This window comes from Callithrix jacchus, chromosome 22 (assembly GCF_049354715.1).
Source record: "Callithrix jacchus isolate 240 chromosome 22, calJac240_pri, whole genome shotgun sequence".
NCBI classification, from domain to species: Eukaryota; Metazoa; Chordata; class Mammalia; order Primates; family Cebidae; genus Callithrix; species Callithrix jacchus.
The window spans coordinates 27,196,130-27,217,224 of NC_133523.1; the positions used below are offsets into that span (position 1 = coordinate 27,196,130).

Here is a 21,095-nt window from a genome sequence, read left to right on the forward strand (position 1 = left end):
CTGTTTTTGTTGTTCATTTTCACAAACTAACGACTTCTGCAAAAAGATGAACCAAGATTAAAAGAAATCAGATGTGTGTATTTGGTTTGCAATATTTTTGTATTACAAATAGCTACATTCTAACCCACATTAACCCCATGATATGTGAATTTTGCCAACTCCTGCTGTGTCTTTTAAATCAAATCCAGTAAATCACTATGAAGGTTCTAATTTCTAAACAAACTAGTCTTCCAGGAGAGGTGCTTTAACACTGTACTGCAAATGAGACAACCTAAGATAAATGGACCATCTTTGTTAATTACGTAGTTTAATTGATCAAACTACCAGATAGGATTTTATTTATAGCAGTTTTGCGTAGCATCAAATGCTATACTATTAAAGAGCTTGTGAGTCATATATTTGGGGTCAGTAAGATATATGCTGATATTTAGCGTCTGTTAACCTTATTAAGCACCTTCTTTTGGGTCTAGTTCATGTCACAATATGAAATTGCCCTTAATTGAGATGACCGACTTCCATGACATTGTTCAAGCCCTGTACAAAGCACTTTTCATTTCTGCTCTATTGATCCAGCAGCAATTGACTTGAACTATATTCAGAACCTGGTGGGGGAAGATGGGAGAAGATTTCCTGAAATGTTCTTTTTGCTGGTGGCTTTTCTCTCTGCCTACCCCACTGTTTTTGCTTGTAACTAATTTTGCATGCCAGTAGGTAGCAGTGGTGAGCAGAGGCACAGACAGAAAGCTGCCAGTCAGCGATTATAAATTATTATTCATTTCTGTTATAGGTGGGGTGTGCAGTCAGTTACAGTAATAATTACCAGGACTAGAGGGTTTCCTAGGCAACCAATTTCCCCCCTCATTCATGCTGTTGCTGAGAGAGTGCCTGTAAAGCATGACATTGCTGTATTCTGAGGTTTGTTGCCCCCCTGCTGCTCCAGGTTTGAGGTTAGTTACAGCATCGTAAGGCGCTCTCAAGCATAGAGAACTCAGACTGGGCTTAAAAGGCATGCCGGCAAGAGGGCCTCTCTGCCGCTGTTTCACTTTTAAGGGACATCTTCCAAAAATGTAAATCCTGCATCTGGCTTGGTGATATTAGGAAGATCTCTTTAAGTTGCAAAACCTTTTATTTTCTGTCATTTTGGAGATAGTGGATCATTTCATTTTTATAGTTTTATTATTTGATAAAAACGTGCAGAGACAGACCTACTAGACTTCGTCTTAGGATTTGAGTCCAATAAATCAATGGGGAACTGTCACGGCTAATCATGGCTGTGTTTGTTGTTTATTCAGTTTTATGAAAATGGCTCATGAAGAGGAAGGCAGCAGTCCTCCCGAAGCAACAGGAACAGTCCTTTATGCGGTGGGAAAATAATAGAAACCACATCTATTATCCGGGATCTATACACGAATCATATTATCCTATATTTGGGGGCTCTCCAATCTTTCATTTTAATGAACTTACATCAAGTGCTTTGCAGTGATAAAAAAGTAGTATTTGTTTGTGTCTGCTATGAAAAACAGATAGGGGATTCATGTTTCAGTCTTATGTGGAGACGTGAAATGTTTACCCATTTACAAGGCAGAAATCACAAACCCGACACCAGGCATCCGATCTCGTCCTCTGCTAGATGATTACAGAAATGTTCAGTACCTCACATTGGACCTGGGTATTTATCACCATGAGTTCTCAGCAGGATGTAAGTTGTCTTCGTCAGTGTTCCTCGTGGGGACACCACCGGCACGAGGCATGACCGATGAGTCCCTTGTCTGTGAACCATGACTGGGCTTTTAGACTTCTGGAGCTGCTTAGACTTCCTGCAGGTGCCTGCTGTACGTTCAGGGGTGTGGTGGGGAAACTGCAGTCGAGTTCCAGGAGCAGTGGGGCTGAATGCAGGCCGCCTTGGTCTTGCAAGAGGCCACCGCTAACAGCTGTGTGCCCTTAGCCTTCCCTGGGTGTCTGGAGGAAAGCTGCCTTCTGCCCTGGACCTAGCTCCATCCTTCTGCTCCAGAAGTGGCCCTAGGGTCTAGCTGTGCTGGGGAGTGAGACCTGCCAGTCACCATTTGTCCAAAACATCTCACTCAGAACCAGCTTCCCACTTGAGAAAATCATGAGGGCCAGGCCAGGCATGGTGGCTCATGTCTATAATCCCAGCACTTCGGGAGGCTGAGGTGTGTGGGTCACTTGAAGTCAGGAGTTTGAGACCAGCCTGCCCAACAGGATGAAACCCCATCTCTACTAAAAATACAAAAAAAAATTAGCCGGGTATGGTGGCTTATGCCTGTAATCCCAGCTACTCGGGAGGCTGTGGCAGGAAAATTGCTTGAGCCCAGGAGGCAGAGGTTGTAGTGAACCAAGATCGGGCCACTGCACTCCAGCCCGGGTGACAAATTGAGACTCTGTCTCAAAAAAAAAAAAAAAAAAAAGAAAAGAAAATCTTGAAGTCCAGTTTCTTGAAAGCATCTCAGAGGTACTAAACTTAAGTGCTCAGTTACCCTGTTAGATGTGGGCTTGTGAAGTGATTCATAAAAATGAAATATATGAACTATGTTTTTGACATAGATACTGTAAAATGTAATTGGCTATATGAATCCATCAGTCCGGGTTCATCTGTAGTTTAGGTTTACTTTAAATTGCTTAATAATCTTTTTAAAAGTATTTATAAGCCAAAACTATGAGGCTACCACCTGCTGGCCCAAACAGTTTTATCAAGTAATCCCAGCGTGGTTTTTTTTTTTTTCTGAATCATTTAACAGCCTAAGTAGGAGAGAGTGTCTCTTGAAATGTAGCAGTCTGCTATACTAAGGCGGGGACTTCCGCACAATTTAGCAACGAAAATAATTTTAAAAACTTTCTTATTACATACCCCTCTGTGGCATCAATTATTTAAACTAGAGTGCTTAGCCAAACCAATGTTACAGATTAGATACCGAACTGATAACACGGCACACAGTGAGTTAAAGACATGTAATGAACTCGTTATTTACTTACAGACAACTACTCTTGCAATACAAACTCAGAAAAAGTAGTTGATGTTCAAATAAGGCCATCTGAACTCTAGCTCCAAAATAACCCCTTTAATTTCGTCCCTTGCGTCTCTAAATTCTGGAGAAAGAAGGAATGTCTTCATCGTCAGAAGGACCAGTCTCCTATTTATAATAATGAGAAAATAAAGAAAGTGGGCCAGCTCCTCCATCATAAGCTTGCTCTTCTGGTTTTTTTTTTTTTTTTCTTTAAATAATTGAACTGTTTCAAGAAACAATGTTAAAATCTTAAGGTTAGAGCATTCTTTCATTTTTTTGTCTAAAGATTACTCTGCACCCTAGACAAAGGAAATATTTAAACTGTTAAATTTGAACAAAGATACAGCCTGCATATGACTTCTCTGAAGCCCTATAAAAATTCTTTAAAATTGCCTATTCACTCAAATTTACTGAGTGTAGCAAAAATGTCAAAGGCATAAAGTCAGAGAAGATTGAATAAAATAATGCAGAAAGACAGATTAGTCATGCACAGACCCACACAGCCTTTCAGAGCACACAATACCACTCTTTATTACCGTTCTATCTTTACAAAGACTACGTTCAATACATAGAAGATGATACATGGCCAGCCATGTCATCTGCCTGTGATTCCAGAACTCATCTATCTGGGCCCTTTTCACAATGACATTGATGAGAGATCGCAGTGTTTTCAGACCATTGTTTTATTTATCATATATAATGGCTGGCAAAAAAAACCAGGGATTATGTCACCGATAGCACATAAAAGAGTTGCACAGAAGATTCTGTGACAAAGTTTGGTAAAACCCAGAGCAAGGAGGCTCATGGAAATGTTCTTTTTTCTGTCGTCCTCCTGCTGTGTCTTCTCCCCCCTCCGTTCAAAGATCTGCACGCTGATAACCATTGAAAAATATCAAGAAAATGTTTCATGAAGCCAAACGTTGGGGACCCTGATCCTTTGTAAGAAACTCTTTGGCGATTACATTTTTGTTTAAATATGGAGCACATTTTAATGATGGTAGAGTTGCCGGCTGTTATTTATGCATCTGCAAAGGGAAAGGAGACTATTTGTCAGTCACAGTTTTGTATCTTGCAAATTTAATAAAGAACCGCCCTTAAGATAGAATTTCTTAGGCTGCCACAATTGACAAAAGCCAGCTAATGTTGAAATGTCAACAGCAAACCTCATCAGCAGGCCGTGCTGCCTCGAGATCAAGACAGCACCATAGCTCCATATAAACAAATGTATGTAATGTGCCTGTGTGGGGGTGGGGACTAGGAATCTGGGGATCTCAGTGCTTCGGGGACGCACAGCACAGGCTTAGCACAGTCCCTCGACAACCTCTAAATGTTCGGGAATCAGTGCTGTGTGTATTACCCAGAGAGTCTCAGGGAGCATGGACTCAGATGTGACTGGCTGCTGCCTTGCAAAAGGTTATCTTGCCTATGTTCCTTGGGAGGACTCTCCATTCCATGCCTGGAGAGGGAGTTTCCCTCCCTCCCTCCATCCCTTCCTCCCTACCTCCCTCTCCCTCCTTCCTTCCATCCTTCCCTCCCTTCTTCCTTCCTTCCTTCCTTCCTTCCTTCCTTCCTTCCTTCCTTCCTTCCTTCCTTCCTTCCTTCCTTCCGTCCTTCCCTTTCTCTTTTCCCCTCCCTCCCTCCCTTTTTCCTTCCTTCCTTCCTTCCTTCCTTCCTTCCTTCCTTCCTTCCTTCCTTCCTTCCTTCCTTCCTTCCTTCCCTCCCTCCCTCCCTCCCTCTCTCCCTTCCTTTCTTTCATTTTGGAAACAGAGTCTCCTTATGCCACCCAGGTTGGAGTGCAGTGGCAAGATCACGGCTCGCTGCAGCCTCAAACTCCGGGGCTCAAGTGATCCTCTTGCCTCAGCCGTCTGAGTAACTGAGACCACAGGTGCACACCACCACACCTGGCTAATTTTTTTTGGTAGAGATAGAATTTCACTATGTTGCTGGTCTCAGCCTCCCAAAGTGCTGGGATCATGGGGAAATGTCTTTAAATTTCTGTGCTTTTGGTGGTATCCAAGAGAAAGCTAAAGATGAATTTTGGGGAGTTTCACATTTTGTAGCCATGAACCCACCGTTGCACTGAACTTGAGAGATTTTCCGCAGAACCCTGATCTGGGTCTTCATCCACAGCCATCTCCCACGTTGCTGAGCCCTTTCCTTGTTTGCAGAAATCAGCACAGAACCATGCGGAAGGCAGTGTGGCCGCAGTGCAGTGCTGCGTAACTGGAAGATGAGACGTGCTCACCTTCACTGCGGGGCGAGAGCGGGTTTCCCTTGTCCTGGAGGAAGACTAGCTTTGGTCCTGTGTTCTCAGTGGGGAGATCTTGCCTTTTCCTAGCCCATCACTGTTTCCTCTCGAGATGGGCGGAAGACATGGAACACCTGCGAGTGAATGGAGTCTTGGATCCAGAAGCTACCCCGACATCCCAGGGTCTTCACTCCTTCACAGCAGTGAGTGAGGCAGGGAGGGAAGCTAGGGACTGCCTGCTTAGGTGGATGGATTGCAGGGATGCAGAGGCTCAGAGCTGAGCGTCCTGTGTCTGCGCTGGCCACGGCCCTCCTTTCCTCCAGCTCATCTCAACTTCAGAAGGCCTGTCCAGTGCCGATCAGTCTCCTCCTTCCTTTCCTTCCTCCTCCTCCTCTTTTTCTTTCTCCTCTTTTTCCTCACTGCTCCTTTTTCCTTGTCCTTCTCTTTCGACTGCTGATTGATTGATTGATTTTTATTTATTTATTTATTTTTTTTGAGACAGACTCTCGCTCTGTCACCCAGGCTGGAGTGCAGCGACACGATCTCAGCTCCCTGCAACCTCTGCCTCCCGGGTTCAAGCCATTCTCCTGCCTCAGCCTCTCGAGTAGCTGGGACTACAGGTGCCTGCCACCACGCCAGGCTAATTTTTGTATTTTTAGTAGAGATGGGATTTCACCATGTTGGCCAGGCTAGTCTTGAACTCTTCACCTTGTGATCCGCCCACCTCGGCCTCCCAAAGTGCTGGGATTACAGGTGTGAGCCACCATGCCTGGCTTTCAATTGCTGATTGACCACCCAAGTCAACTGGGGCAGGGCAGCCTCTGTCCAAGGTCCCGGGGACTCCAAAGCCTGCTGGTGCAACTCTCCTGCCCTCCCTGTCCTGGGTGGGGAGGAAAGCCGAGCACACCTGCTATGCGCAACTCATCAGGTCCTGGGAGACAGAGGCAAGGGACAGACCCAGGGGAAACAAGGTGTTTTTGGAGAGAGCTGTGTGCCTTGTGCCCTCTGCAGCCAGGACACGTGTTTTGCTTTGGCCATCTTCTTTGAGTTGCTGGGCAGTGCTCGGAGGCCTCTAGGTGGTCTTCCCTGCCTCGGAGAAGCCTCTTGCGGGCAGATGTCCAAATGCTTAGCAGAGAGGGGTGGGGTTGGTGAGAGGCACCATCCTCATTTGTAGCTTTCCTGCCCCAGGAGGGCCCGTGGCTTCTCCAGCCTTGGATTCTTAACAATTCATTTAAGGGAGGAACTACTTATTTATTCTAAAGGTTTACTGAGCCCCGATTATGCAGTAGATGCTGGGGACAGAATAATAAACAAGACAGGTTTGGTCACTACCTGCATGGAACCTAAGAGTCCGCTGAGAAAAATAGCATAATACACAATGCATCCAGAGGGTAACAGGGTGCAGTGCGGGGGGGTCGGGAAGCCCTTTGGAGGAGGCAACAGTTACCCTGATCTGAAGGGGGACAGGAGCGAGCTGTGAGGGGGACACAGCTGGGACCAAGGCTCAAGGCAGGAGCCCCTGGGGAGTGCTCTGTGAGGCTGGGGTTTAGAGAAAAAGGCGGAGAGATGGCGGGACCCTGGGTGAGCCTCTGGAACCTTGGGGACCCAGGACAGGATTTATTCTCTTGCTGTGGGAAGCCCCTGGTGGGTCCTGGGCAGGACGAACTGGCTCGCATGAAAAGAAAATCACTAGGTCCGCTTCCTTCAGAATTGATTGCAGAAAGCCTGGCATGGAAGCAGGGAGACCAGTTATTACAATCACTCGGTGAGAGAATGGTGGGGACAGTGGAGACAGAGGGAAAGCACACATAGAAAATACCGCACGGATTTGGGACCGATAGGCACAGGGGAGCAGGTCAGGCAAGGACCATCGCTAAGCCCCGAGACGGAGGATCCCAGGGAGAGGCTGCAGGTACTCGGTGACACCTGGAGACTGGGAAAAGAAGGGGCCCATGAGACATTCCATAGCCTCATTTACAGCACTTTGGGAGGCTGAGGTGGGAGGATCGCTTGAGCACATTTCTTTGAGACCAGCCTGGGTAACACAGCAGTATCCAATCTCTACAAAAAATTAAAAAATTTATATCTGTGAGAGAGAGAGAGAGAGAGAGAGAGAGCACGAGAGCGAGAGAGAGAGAGAGAGAGAGAGAGAGAGAGAGAGAGTGTGTGTGTGTGTGTGTGTATAAAACAAAAGGCCCAGTGATTCTCTTGCCTCAGCCTCCCGAGTAGCTGAGATTATAGGCACCTGCCACCACGCCCAGCTAATTTTTGTATTTGTAGTAGAGATGGAATTTCATCATGTTGACCAGGCTGGTCTCGAACTCCTGACCTCAGATAATTCACCCGCCTCAGCCTCCCAAAGTACTGGGATTACAGGCATGAGCCACCGTGCTTGGTCTAGTTTTTAAAATGTTTGCAGCCCTGTTTTTGCCCCTGTCACTTTGGAGCTCCCCGTCCTACTGGAATCCCCTTCCTGGATGAGGTGGAGCCCACGTGAGACGTTTCAGCCCATGGAGTGTGTGTGCTGCGCGTTGACACTCAACACACAGAGGACATGGATGAAACACGGTGCCGTGGCCTCTCTACTTGGGGAGGCCGTGTGTATCTGCAGAGCAGGTGATCAGTGGAGTCATGGTGGCCGGGATGGGCAGAGGATGGGGAGAGGGAAGCAGGTCCCTTTGGACTGAAGAGATCAAAAAGGACTTCTCTGAAAGGGAGGAGGCAGTGGGCGGGCTGCTGAGGGTGGAGTGGTGGGCCTGGGATCCAGAGCTGCAGTGTCAGAGTGAGGCCCGGGACAGGGGCAGAGGGGACAGGCTGGCTGAGTCCGAGGGACAGGGAATGCAGTGGCAGGAAATGCTCATGGAAGTCACCAAGGTCAGCTCACTGAGGTCACAGGAGGCGAAGCCCCGCAGAAGGCAGTCAGGCCCGCTCCGGAATCCAGGCCTCTGATCACTACATTTTTCAAAAATAAGTTGCCTCAGAGATGGAGAGAGGGTACTCCTGTCTGTTAGTTGTGAGAGACAGTCTGAGGGTCTGACAGTAAGGAACTGCTTAAGAATAAATGATGATAAAAATATGTGACCATTAAGGTTTTTAAGGACTTTAAAAATAACGCTGGCTAATGCTCATGATTTATTTAATGTTTCGTGAAAACAGGATACGATTACCCTATTTTGTGAAAAAGACCTAAATGCAAAAATATGTAATTGTATCAGTGTGTTTTAGACTGGATTCGCCAGAGAAGCAGAGCCAATAGGATAGACATCTCTTTCTCTATTTATCCATCTAATTATCTATGTATGTATGTATGTACGTATGTGTCTGGCTATCATCTCTCCATCTATCTATCATCTATCTATCATCTATCTCTATGCAATCTCTATCTATCTCTCATCTATCCATCTAATCTAACATCTATCGATCTAATTTGTCTAACATCTGTCTGTCTATCTAATCTACTATCTATCATCTATCTTTATGTAATCTGTCTATATCTATCTAATCTAACATGTATGTATGTATGTATCATATCTATTTTTCTATTAATCCATCTCGAGGTAAATTGTAAGGAATTAGCTCACGAAATTGGAGCAGCTGGCGAGTTGTAATTTACAGGGCAGGCCGGCAGGCTGGAGACCCAGGGAGGAGTTGATGGTGCATTTCGAGTCCAAAGATTGGCTCAAGGTGGAATTCCCTCTTCCTCAATTCTGTTAATATCTCCAACGCCTGGATGAGACCCATCATATTATGGGAAGTGATCTGCTTTACTCAAAGTCTAGTGACGTCAGTGGTTGTTCTAACAAATACCGTCAAGACAACATGTAGACCGATGTTTGACCAGTAACTGCTACCGTGGCCTAGCTGGTTGATGCATACAATTAACCATTACTGACCAGGCTTCTTGATCCAGCTTCTACTCTTACGTCTGCTTTGGGGGAGAGGACTAGAAAGAAGATTGTCAGTGTTCATTGGTAGGATTCTCAGGGCACTCACTTACATTTCTCCCTATCTTCCCAACGATCTGATAAACGTACTTTAAAGGATTTTAGTATATACACACGTTAAAGAATTTTAGCATGTAAAATATAAAACATGGCAATAATAAAAGTGTTCTTGCCCATCCAAGGAACCTGTCCTTTCAGTATCTGCAAAAGGGCCATCCTTGTCTGTATCAACTCCTCCCCACACCCTTACCATAGTATCATTTCTTTCGTTAGCTCTTAAATTAACCTTTTAAAATTATGGGATAATCTATCATATGACGGGAAGGATGAAAAAAGCAAAAATCACCTGTACTCTCCCCAAGTGATCGGCATTGTAGTTTTATTGCCATTTCCTTTTAGGTTCTTTTTCACAGCGTGTACAAAACATCATCCTAGTTTTGGAAACTTCTTTAATATTCCAGCACATGAGGGCACCATGTGTTTACTCAGCTCATCTCCTATTGTTGGACACTAATGTTCTTTCCAGTTTTCTGTTATTAGAAACAATTTGGTCCTGAACAGCTTTGTACGCAGCTCTTTGCACACATCTCTGGTTATTTTCCTGAGGATGCATTCCTAGAAGAATAATTGCTGGGCCAATTGTCCTTTTGAAAAATCGGACCTGGGTAGGCAGAATGGCTTTATCACCATACTTGGTTCATCTACAGTCTTCTTTGCTCTATGCATGGCCCATACACAATGAAACTATTTAAATGATACTCTGTTTTTGAGAAAGGGTCTTGCTCTGTCCACCAGCCTGGAGTGCATTGGCACAATCATAGCTCACTGCAGCCTCAAACGCCTGGGTTCAATTGATCCTCCTACCTCAGCCTCCCAAGTAGCTGGGACTACAGGTGCATGACACTACACCAGGCTAATTTTTCTTTTTTGGGCTTTTGTTTGTTTGTTTGTTTTGGTAGAAATGCTCTCAAACTCCTGCTTTCAAGCAATCTGCCTGCCTTGGCCACCCAAAGTGCTGGGATTACACATGGGAGCCACTGTGGTTTTTTTTTTTTTTTTTTTTTGAGACCGAGTCTCGCTTTGTTGCCCAGGCTGGAGTACGATGGCACAATCTCTGCTAACTGCAGCTTCCACCTCCTAGACTCAAGCGATTCTCTTGCCACAGCCTCCACCACAGCACCACTACACCCATCTAATTTTGTATTTTTAGTAGAAATGGGGTTTCACCATGTTAGCCAGGCTGATCTCAAACTCCTGACCTCAGGTGATTTGCCTGCCTTGGCCTCCCAAAGTGCTGGGATTACAGGCATGAACCATCGTGCCTGGCCCTAAACGATACCTTTAATAATGTGAGCCTACCACCCAAAACACAAACTAAGAACTTGATGGTAATCTATGGCTCCCCCACTCCTCTATGTCCCCACCACTCTTACCCAAGGTAACCATCTTCTCAATTCTCTGCTCGTTCTTTTGCTTTTCTTTTTATATATTTCTGTTGTTTTTACTTGTATTTCCCAAAGTGTATATTTTCTTTATCTTTAAAGAGGCACCGTCTTGTCTATACGTTTTGTGACTGACTTTTGCAATTAACATGATATTGCTGAGATTCTTTCATATTGCTACATCTCAACGTTGTTCACTCTGTGCAGTGTTCCACTATGGTGTCCCACTGGGTGAAAATACAGGCTAGCTATCTTGTGTTTTGTAGCTCCTGTTCAGGGTATGTGCGTGTTTCCAGGATCTTGATATCACGAACGGTGCTGGCACAGCATTGTTCCGTGTCTCTCCTTTTACGTGTGTATATATTCATAGGAGTTGAGTTGCTGTGAATATTCAACTTTAGGAGATAAATTTGAGCTGTTTTTCTAAGTTGGTGAGCCTCTCCAACATCTCTAAGCAGTTCTGTGGATCCACATCCTCTCCAGCACTTGGTGTTATTAGACTGTTAGTATTTATTAATCAAATACATAGACAGTGATCTCCCATTATGGTCTTGATTGCATTTCCCTGATCACCATATATGGCTATATATATATATATATTTTTTTTTTTTTTTTTTTTTGAGACGGAGTTTTGTACCCAGGCTGGAATGCAATGGCATGATCTCGGCTCACCGCAACCTCCGCCTCCTGGGTTTGGGCAATTCTCCTCCCTCAGCCTCCTGAGTAGCTGGGACTACAGGCATGCACCACCATGCCCAGCTAATTTTTTGTATTTTTATTAGAGACGGGGTTTCACCATGTTGACCCGGATGGTCTCGATCTCTTGACCTTGTGATCCACCCGCCTCAGCCTCCCAAAGTGCTGGGATTACAGGCGTGAGCCACCGCGCCCAGTATATGGCCATATTTATTTACCCTTCTGTGAAATTCCTATTTTTCCATTGTGTTGCTTATGTTCTGATTGATATTCAGTCAACTTTCTTTATTATTTTTTTATTTTAGACAGAATCTTGCTTTGTCACCCAGGCTGGAAGTCTGGAGTGCAATGGCACGATCTTGGCTCACTGCAACCTCTGCCTCCTGGGTTCAAGTAATTCTCCTGCCTCTACCTCCTGAGTAGTTGGGACTACAGGAGTGTGCCACCACATCTGGCTAATTTTTGTATTTTTAGTAGAGACGGGGGTTACACCATATTGGCCAGGCTGGTCTCGAACTCCTGATCTCAGGTGTTCTGCCTGCCTTGGCCTCCAAAAGTGCTGAGATTACAGACTGGGGTTACAGGTGTGAGCCACCCACACCCAGCCCTAATGTATTTTTGATATTAATCCTTGTCAGTTGCAGGTATTGCAAATATCTTGTGACTTGTGTTTTTACTTTCAGAGGTGTCTTTTGATAAATATGAAGTTCTTAATTTTAATATAGTCAAATGTGTTGATCTTCTTCTTTATAGTCACTGTTGTTTGTTTAAGGAAATCTATTCTTACCCCAAGGTCTAAATGATATTTAGCTATATTTTCTACTAAGAAGTTTAAAGTTGTGTTTTTAACATTTAAGTCTTTAATCCATCTGGACTTGATTTGTCAACATGGTGTGAAGAGACGATACAATTTCTTCTTTCCCCAGATGGCTAGTCATTTTTCAACTTCGCTTACTCAATAGTATATATTTTTTGTTTTTCCCTTACTGATCTGACATATAACTTTTGTCATATACCAAATGCCACATACCTTAATGTGGGGTTCCCTTTCTGAAGTATCTCTCTGATTGACTTCTTTTTCCCTGCACTAATATGAGACTGTCTAAGTTACTATAGGTTCATACTAAGTCCTAAATAAGGTGGGGAAGTCAAGTCTTTCTTCCCTCCTTTTCATATGCAGAAGAATGCTTGTTCTATATCATTTATTCTTGCCTGCTTATTCTTGCTTGCTTGTTCTATATCATTTAACAAGTTTCATTAAAAATCTCTGTTGGGACTTTGAAATAATATTGAATCAACAAATCCATTTGGGGAGAATTGATATCTATATAATGTTCAGCTTTCCTATCCATGAATATGGTATATTTTTTCCACTTAGGATTTTTCTCAGAGCTCTCAGATAAAATTATATAATTTTCTCTGTAGAGATTATGAACACAGTTTGTTAGATTCTTTTTTTTTTGAGATGGAGTCTCCCTCTATTGCCCAGGCTGGAGTCAGTGGCACCATCTTGGCTCACTGCAACTTCCATCTCCTGGGTTCAAGCAATTCTTCTGCCTCAGAATCCTGAGTAGCTGGGCCTGCAGGCCCACACCACCACACCCAGCTAATTTTTGTATTTTTAGTAGAGATTGGATTTCACCATGTTGGCCAGGCTGGTCTTGAACTCCTGTCCTCAGAAGATCCACCTGCCTCAGCCTCCCAAAGTGCTGGGATTACAGGCGTGAGCCACCATGCTTGGCCTACTTTTAAAAATGTTTATGGCCCTGGCATAACATTTGAACATCTTGAACTCCTGACCTCGTGATCCACCCACCTCAGCCTCCCAAAGTGCTGATATTACAGGCATGAGGTTTGTTAGATTCTTTTGTAAGTATTTGATATTATCTGTTGATGTGTCATTGCCAGGTAGCTCTCTGAGCTGTTTCTGTTTATTCCTTTTTTCTCTTAGCAGAGCATTGGAACGAGGCCATTGAGAGCTGGGCTGAGGGAATGTTTTGGGAATGGATGGTCTGACCCATTTGCTGTCACCTGAGCAAGCTAGTGAGGATCTCTGCGTTGGGCTCATTTGGGAGGAGAGCATCTACTCTTCTCTGGGGAAGAGTCTTGGGTGCCCTCGGTGAACCAAGGAGGAACTGGTTAAGGGAGAAGCACCCAGCCAGGAGATACTTTGTAGGGAGGAGGTGGGTGTTCCAAGATTCATGCTTGAGTATTGGCTCTGGAGTCTACCAGCTGGAGACTTCAAAAAAAGACTTAACCTCTCTGTCCTCTATTAGCAAAGGTGAGGCTCACAGGAGGAGATTCCAGCACAGAGTTTGAACAGTATGAGGGATTTTCCTCTTATCTCCCTACCAGCTGAGATTGGTGAGCAATTTACATGGTCAGAATGCTGGTGACAAATGAGCAGCCACAGAAGCAAAGCCAGGCGAAAATCATCACAAAACAGACCAGATGTTCCCACCCTCTGAAGACAAGAGTTGTAGTTTCATGGATCTCAAAGTGGAAAGATTCATCCAAGGAGTATAAATGAAGGGGACACTGAGCGATGCCACTTCTGAGGCTTTGAGAAGCTGCAGAGTTCTGGGCACTGCTTCTTGCCTTCTATGGCAGAATGCTAAGGGGAGAAGCTGTCGTTGCAATGCGGATAGAGGCAACTGGGAATTGCATTAAAGGGACTTCGAGGATCTCCCAGCTTCATTTTGGGGACAGCTGACATGAACCCTGCCTCAGCCCCAATCTCTGTAACCTTCACCTCTAACCCTTTCTTGCCCTCATGGTAGGCTTCCTCCAATACTTCAATGGGGCCTTTGCCATGATGACATCAGGATTTTTTTAAGGCAATTTTATAACTTTATTTGATGTATTTGATGATCAGCGATTAGTTCTCATCCACATTGTCTGTAGATTTTTGAAAGTGGTAACATATACATAGGTAACAAAAGTATAGAGCTTATTTGGTGAATCTTCTTCCTCATTACGTTTTCTGGACACGGATTCGGTATGGGATATTCCTTATTCCTTTGGCCCAGACAGCTTTGTTGAGCCTGGTATCAATGTGCCCATCTGGAGTTCCCACCCCTTCATGGCAAATTTCCGAGTCTCTTTGAGTGCCCGAGGGGCGTGCTTCTTGAAGCCCACTCCATGACTGCGCCTGTGAATGTTGATGGTGTATTCTCGGGTCACCACCTCGTTGATGGCAGAATGGCCCTTTTTCTTCTCGCCATCCTTCTTTGCGGGATCCATTCTGCTGGGTCCAGGTTGGAAAGGAAGAGCATGAGGCATTGTTGGAGGAGAGAAGCCACAGCTGCAGGTACTCACATCAGGACATTTTTTAAGTTCCTCTTGGATTCCATCCAGGCTTCCCTATGATGCTTGAGAGAGGCTGCCCATCTTGCAACCTTTAAAGCACAGTGAAAACCATCTCCCACAAGTTCCCAGAAGCTCCCTGATGCCCTTCTCTGATGTAAAGGTCTTTAGATGGTACTAGTCTTGTGTTAGAAGCTTTCTCACCAGGGAGCCAAAAAGGCTCCATCCTCACCTGATTTGTGGTCCCCAGAAAGGAGCCTGCATTAGGCCGATAAGTCATCATCCAGAGAGGTGATGACAGTCGTCTCCATGACCACTGATTAATGAAAACAGGGCTAGTTGGACGCGGAGTAGATGGTTATAAATGGTGCTGTCAGAGAAAAATAATTATTGTATTAATAAGGAAACGGTTCAAAACCAGGCTCTAAAAAAAGAGAACTGGCAACTTAGCATCTCCATGGGTTTCCGAGGCGGACTTGATGGAATTGTGGGGGGGCTGGGGGAAGGTGTTCTAGCTACCCCACCGCCCGCCTCTCCAGAAGGCAGCCCCTCCTTGCCTGTGCACCTGCCCACGTCCATGCCTGACTTTGCGGTGGGTGTGTTCGACCTGACCCAGCTCTCCCGGGATGCAGCAGATGAGCCGGGGTTGCGTGCAGGCTTTCGGTACCACTTCCAGCAGGAACGGGGAAAAACGAGCATATCTTATTGTACCTGAAACACTCTATGATATGTACTAAATATTATGACTACTCGGGGCCTTGCAATAATTGATTCACCCACACAGCCATTTAGTCTGCGAGCTGTTCGTTTTACAAATTCTACAATCTTTTAGAAATTCTTTCAGTGCAGAAGATTGCTGCCTGGCCTCAGATTCATTATGGTGATTGAATCCTCTTCAATAGAGAACGGTTTAAAGAGAGCACAGGCCCCGTGCGTCTCACTCAGAGTGAAGGCGCATAGGTTAAAAGCTTGTCTGGTGGCATAATTCACTGCCGCTATGCCAAACAATCACGTCTTATTGTGACCTTCATAAGATACAAAAAGGCAACAGGATAGAGCCTGGCTTTTTTTTTTACCCACTCACAGATTTAGCTTCCCAACATCTGAAGCTTGGAGAATTCCTAATTAAATAACCAATTAATAATGTAGAATAGAAAAAGCGATTTTTTTTTCTGAAACGCGAAATCATAATTAATCAGAGTACAAAAAGCTGCCTGTCTTTATATCAGAAAAATATAGACTAGGTATTTAAATATTCCACCACACCTGAACCCTGGCCATCCGTCATTGTTATGACTTAAAACATCTCAGACTAAATTAGGTTTTGTTTGTATAGAGCAGTGAAAGTCAGATGGCTTGAATGACAAAATTAGAACATGCTCAAATCACTGAGACAAAACCACATAAAGAGAAAAATGTGCAGGAAAAGGGCTGCCAGTATGAAGCAGAAATCTTCCACTGATTTTTTTAAAAATGCGTTATTTCCTATTTACCCAACTACTTGATGTAAGTATAAATTTTGACCCCCAGGCAGACATACCAGGAAAAGGAAAATTATTCACATCCCCTTGTCAATTGCCCAAAATAATTGGGCAGCTCTAAAGAAGTTATACCCTCCCCATCACTTCCCTCTTGCCCCCATTCAAGTTTCTCCACCCCCGGCTGGCCCTGGCCCTGGTCTTGGTGTCTACATCCTCAGCCGACCCGCCCACCGATCCAGCCCACGCCCAGTCCCTGCCCACCGATATTGTCAGTAACACCAGGAAGCAGCCACTAAGGTTCCCCCCCCACCCACTGGGGCACTCCACACCACCTCCCGGCACATTTATAGTTCAAAAGAAAAGCTCATTTTTATAGTTGGTGCCACCTCCACAATTTATACTTTGCCCATGTGAAATACCCAAACCAGGAAGTACAGTTTCCAAGGAAGAAATTTGATAAAAACACTTTTGTTGATGGAAGAGATTGGCAGAGACAGTTGCCATCTGCAAGGAAGCAAAGGCTCCTGCAGGTGAGGGTTGATCCAGGGCCACCCAAGCGTCCCTAACTCAGGACCACATGCCCAGGCACTAAGCATGTCGTTTTGTGTTTTTCGAACATGCTAAGCGTTTCCTTACCCTCTGACTTTTGCTCCTGCCGTTTCCTCCTTGTGGAAGTGAATATTTGAAACCCACCTGGTCTTCTTGAGGTGACCCAGTTATTACTGCATCAGGACATCTTCCTGGCTTCCCTGTGGAAAGCTGTCACATCCTGCCTGTGGGCCCCTATGTTACTTTGCCAATCTCATTCTCCCTTGTGTTTGTGGGTGTGAACTCTATCCATGACTTCCCTGCCTCCTGGGGGCCGGTGCCCTGACTCCCAGCCAGCCCTGCATCGAGGCTGGGCACAGGGTGTAGTCATATGGTGGTGGGGCCACAGTGCAGACTTAGAGGGACCCTCTGTCTGCCCACGATGCCACCAGCCTCTGTCCCACCCAATGCCACAAATCTCCTTCAATATATAATTTGCTGTTATCATAGCAATAAATAATTTTTTGTGACGTTTTTACTGTGAGACTTTGTGCGGTGTTTTTTTATTGACAAAACCACTATGAATCAACATACATGAACACAATAAAAATGTGAGAGCTCTCTGCATTACGGCTGAGGTTTTGTCAATAGGGCAGTGCATTGATCTCTGCTCCTCTTTGGGGTTATTTGTGGAGCTTCAGCGGGTGGGTTTCGGAGCTACAGAGCTCAGGACTCACAGCTCCTGAGCCGGGGGTTTCCTGCCATGCTCCCCCAGGCGCTGCCTCCCTAAAGAGGGCAGGACCACAGAGAAATCTCAGCCTTGCAGGGCAAAGAGAAGAAGACAGGGAGCTGGGAGAGAGCTTGCTCACCTGCCCTCCCTCCCACCCACCCGCCCGCCCTCCGTCCCTCCCCTTCTTTCCTTCCTTCCTTCCTTCCTTCCTTCCTTCTTCCTTCCTTCCTTCCTTCCTTCTTCCTTCCTTCCTTCCTTCCTCCTTCCTTCCTTCTTCTTCCTTCCTTCCTTCCTTCCTTCCTCCTTCCTTCCTTCTTCTTCTTCCTTCCTTCCTCCTTCCTTTCTTCTTCTTCTTCTTCCTTCCTTCCTTCCTCCTTCCTTCCTTCCTTTCTTCTTCTTCTTCTTCCCTCCTTCCTTCCTTCCTTCCTTCCTCCTTCCTCCTTCCTTCCTTCCTTCTTCTTCTTCCTTCCTTCCTTCCCTCCCTCCCTCCCTCCCTTCCTTTCCTTCCTTCCTCACCTCTCCCTTCATCCTTCTTTCCTTCTCTCCCTCATCAAAGCAGCCAGTCTACTGCCTGGCGCATTAGGAGCTGTGTAGTGGGGGCCTGGGGGCCAGCCCTGGCCAGCTCACAGGGTGCTCTCATCTGAAGGAGACGCAGACCTGCGACAGTGGGCCCTCCTGATGGGCACTGTGTCCTGGGTGGACAGGGGCCAGCCCTGGCCAGCTTGCAGAATGCTCCGGTCTGGAGGAGAGCAGAGCCATGAACAGCCCCTCCTGATGGGTGCTGCTCACTCACTCCCGCCATTGACAGAGTGCGTCCTGCACACCAGACTTGGGCTGGGGTCTGCTCATGACTGCGGTCCCTGCTGTCAGAGTAGTGGGTGGAGAGCAGGCAATGTTAAACGCTTAATCACCCAGTAAAGCCCATTGGTCCCTAGAGTGCTGAGGCACCTAAAGGAAGCCGCAGGGTTCCTTTCCGCTCATATTTACTATGGGCGACCTGCCCTGGCGGGGGTGGAGGGGCTCCTAGATGTGGTGTCTGTACTAGGCTCACAGCAACCTGAGTGCTCCTGGCGGCACAGTGCCTGGAACAAACCCGGTGCCTTCGAGGAGCTTCGAGGGGGCCCCTGTGGCTAGAGTGGGTCAAGTTGGGCGAGGCACAGGGAGCAGACTATCGTGAAGAGGGTGAGGGTGAGGTGGGGGCGGTTTCTAAAGGGGCTGGGGCCCTGAGTTTTTCTGGGCAGCAGGAGCCCATGTGACAGGGCTCCATCCCTTTGCTGTCCCCACCTAGCCACCCCCTGCTGCCACCATGGGCCTGTCCTCTCCAGGATCCCTTCAGACCATCCCTGCCCAGACCCAGGTGTCGGCTTCCCTCCCCGACACCCTCCAGGTGGGAGACCGACAGGGTCTGCACACCCTTCAAGGCACAGTCCGCTCCCCACCTTCCCCTCCAGGGCCTCGAAGGGGAGCCTGCCACCGTGACCTGCCCACAGCAGGGAAGCCCAGGGGACGGTCCCCCATCATGCTGTCTCTGCACTGGGGTTGCTTTTTGCTACCAGACCCCACCCAAATCCTACCCTCTATGGAGGCCCAACAGAACCACCCTCCTCCAGGCAGCCTTCCCAGATTGCGCTGACTTCAGGGCTGGGCCGGTAAACCTGAGACCCTAGGGAGGGAGAGATGGCCTGTGGCCAGCGGTGTGGGTACCCCACCTGCCTGAGGCCATCAGACCCACCTCCCTCTCTCTCTGTCTCTTTCAGGGGCTGGGCTTTCCACACTAACGACATCTAGAAGCTGCCCATTCATGTCCCCAGTTTAGTGAGGGAAACAGATCCTGACCCAGGCCTAGGGGTCCAAGCGAGGAGCCAGCAAGAGCAGGGTTGAGCCTGGTGTCCCCGCAGACCCACGGTTCCCACGGAGTGCAGCTGGCTGTGGAGTTGCCAGCCGGCCAGCCCCGAATCCCTGTTCTGTGCCTGTGTAAGTCACCCACCTGCCTGCCCTATCACGGCGCTCCAGGAGGCGGGGTCCGCTTTTTCTGGGAGTGATCACTGTCCAGCGCGGTGGTTCACTTGTTGGAGGTCTGTCTCCTCCAACCAGACCTTGAGATCCTGGGAGCAGCAGGAGCAGAGATGTCCTCCCGGAAGGACGTGGGCACAATGGACAATCTCATTGGGAGAGAGGCGACTTGCAGTGACACCTGCATAGAAAGCAAAAGAGTGCCAACCGTGTGCCGCAAAGGAGGGGGTCCCTCCAGCCTGCTCCACTCCCCAACACCCCCACCCCTGCCTGCCTGTCCAGCTCGGCACTGTCCCACAGCACCTAGAGCCACAGCAGCCCAGGGCAGTCACCAAGGATGCAGCAGCACTCACTGAAGGCCCAGGCACTTTTTGGGGCACACATCAAGCCATCATAGGTGCGGTGGTCTTCCTAATTCACTCCCAAGTGTAAGGCCCGCCCTGCTGAGGGTAGTCACCCTTCCCCAGTCTCCCAGGAGCTGGCCAGGAAATCAGGGTTTCCCTTTAAGGGTGACTCCTGCAGCAGCCACTGTGGCCCGCCTGGCTCAGCCCCCACCCCGTGGCACCTGCCCACATGGCACCTGCCTGGGGCGGCCCGCTGTGCTCCCAGCAGCCCTCCTGACGTCAGCGGCAGCCGCGGGGACGCTGCCTCCTCCGCCACACGTTGCTCACAAAGTGTAGGCAAAAGGCAGGCGTCCAACTGCTGCGGATGAGGAAGAGAAATAATTTAGTTTCTAAATCAGGACTGGCACCGGTGGCCAGACCCTGGAAGGGGAGTCTGTCGGCTTCGGGGCAGCCACTCCTGCAATGGAGGAGAGGGTCCAGTCCTCCACGGGGAACTGGGGGGCTCCCCAGCTTTGGCTCCAGGTGCCAAAAGCCCCAAAAACGAGCCATCTGAAAATTAGGATTCTGCGTCGCCTGTCAATCCCCAGAAGCCCACATCCTTTCATTAAGATCCGCCTGACATTTCTGTTATGCTCAGAAATCCCGAAGACATGCCAAGCGCCTGCTATTTGCCATCACAGCCGCCTGGGAAGCCGTGGGGCCGCCAAGCCCATTGTGCTGAAGTGCCCCCCACTGAAGGATGGCAGGACGTGTTGGCCCTGGCAGAGGCAGAGGGCGGCTTGCCCCAGGGGCAGCTGGGGCAAGAAAGCCCCACCTGGGGGGCTGTGGGCTTTGGGTTCATGCCCTCCAGGGGGCCATGGGCATCTTCTCCTCAATCACATTCCATGAGGGCGTCTGAGTCCATGGAAGCTCCTGTAAACCAATCAGGAGCTGTGGCATCCCGCAAGCTTGCACGGAACCCTTCTGTGTGCCAGTGCTGTATAGGCCCCGGGGCACGAAGCCCTGGTTTCTGGGCTCAGGGGCCTCTCGTCTAGGAAGGGAGGTGGATATGGAGCAGGAAATGGATGAGAGGACAGCCCAGGTACGGGTGGGTGGGGGAAGGAGGCAGGCGGGCTTTGCTAGACAGGGGCTTTGTGGATATTGGGCATTGACCCGGCGTCTCAGAGGGAGGACCTGTCATTTGGCCAGCGTGCCAGGAGTAAATGTGCCTGAAAGGTCATGGAGATCACACAATGTGTGCTATGGAAATGCAGCCTCTCCAGGAAGGCTGGAGCAAGCCTTGGGAAGGGAGAGAAGGACTGCGTTGTAGAGTTAGGTGATGTGGTCACATCTTAGCTCTG

At 47.6% G+C, this 21,095-nt stretch overlaps 1 pseudogene across 1 annotated transcript in view; it reads left to right on the plus strand.

Annotated features, from left to right (window-relative positions):
- LOC144580754 (transcription initiation factor TFIID subunit 9-like) overlaps positions 1–17,532 on the plus strand; it is a 34,514-nt pseudogene extending 16,982 nt beyond the window's left edge. The window contains exon 2 of the transcript XR_013530885.1: positions 13,305–17,532. The product of XR_013530885.1 is annotated as a transcription initiation factor TFIID subunit 9-like (transcript). The remainder of the gene's footprint in view (positions 1–13,304) is intronic.
- The last annotated feature ends 3,563 nt before the right edge of the window (positions 17,533–21,095 follow it).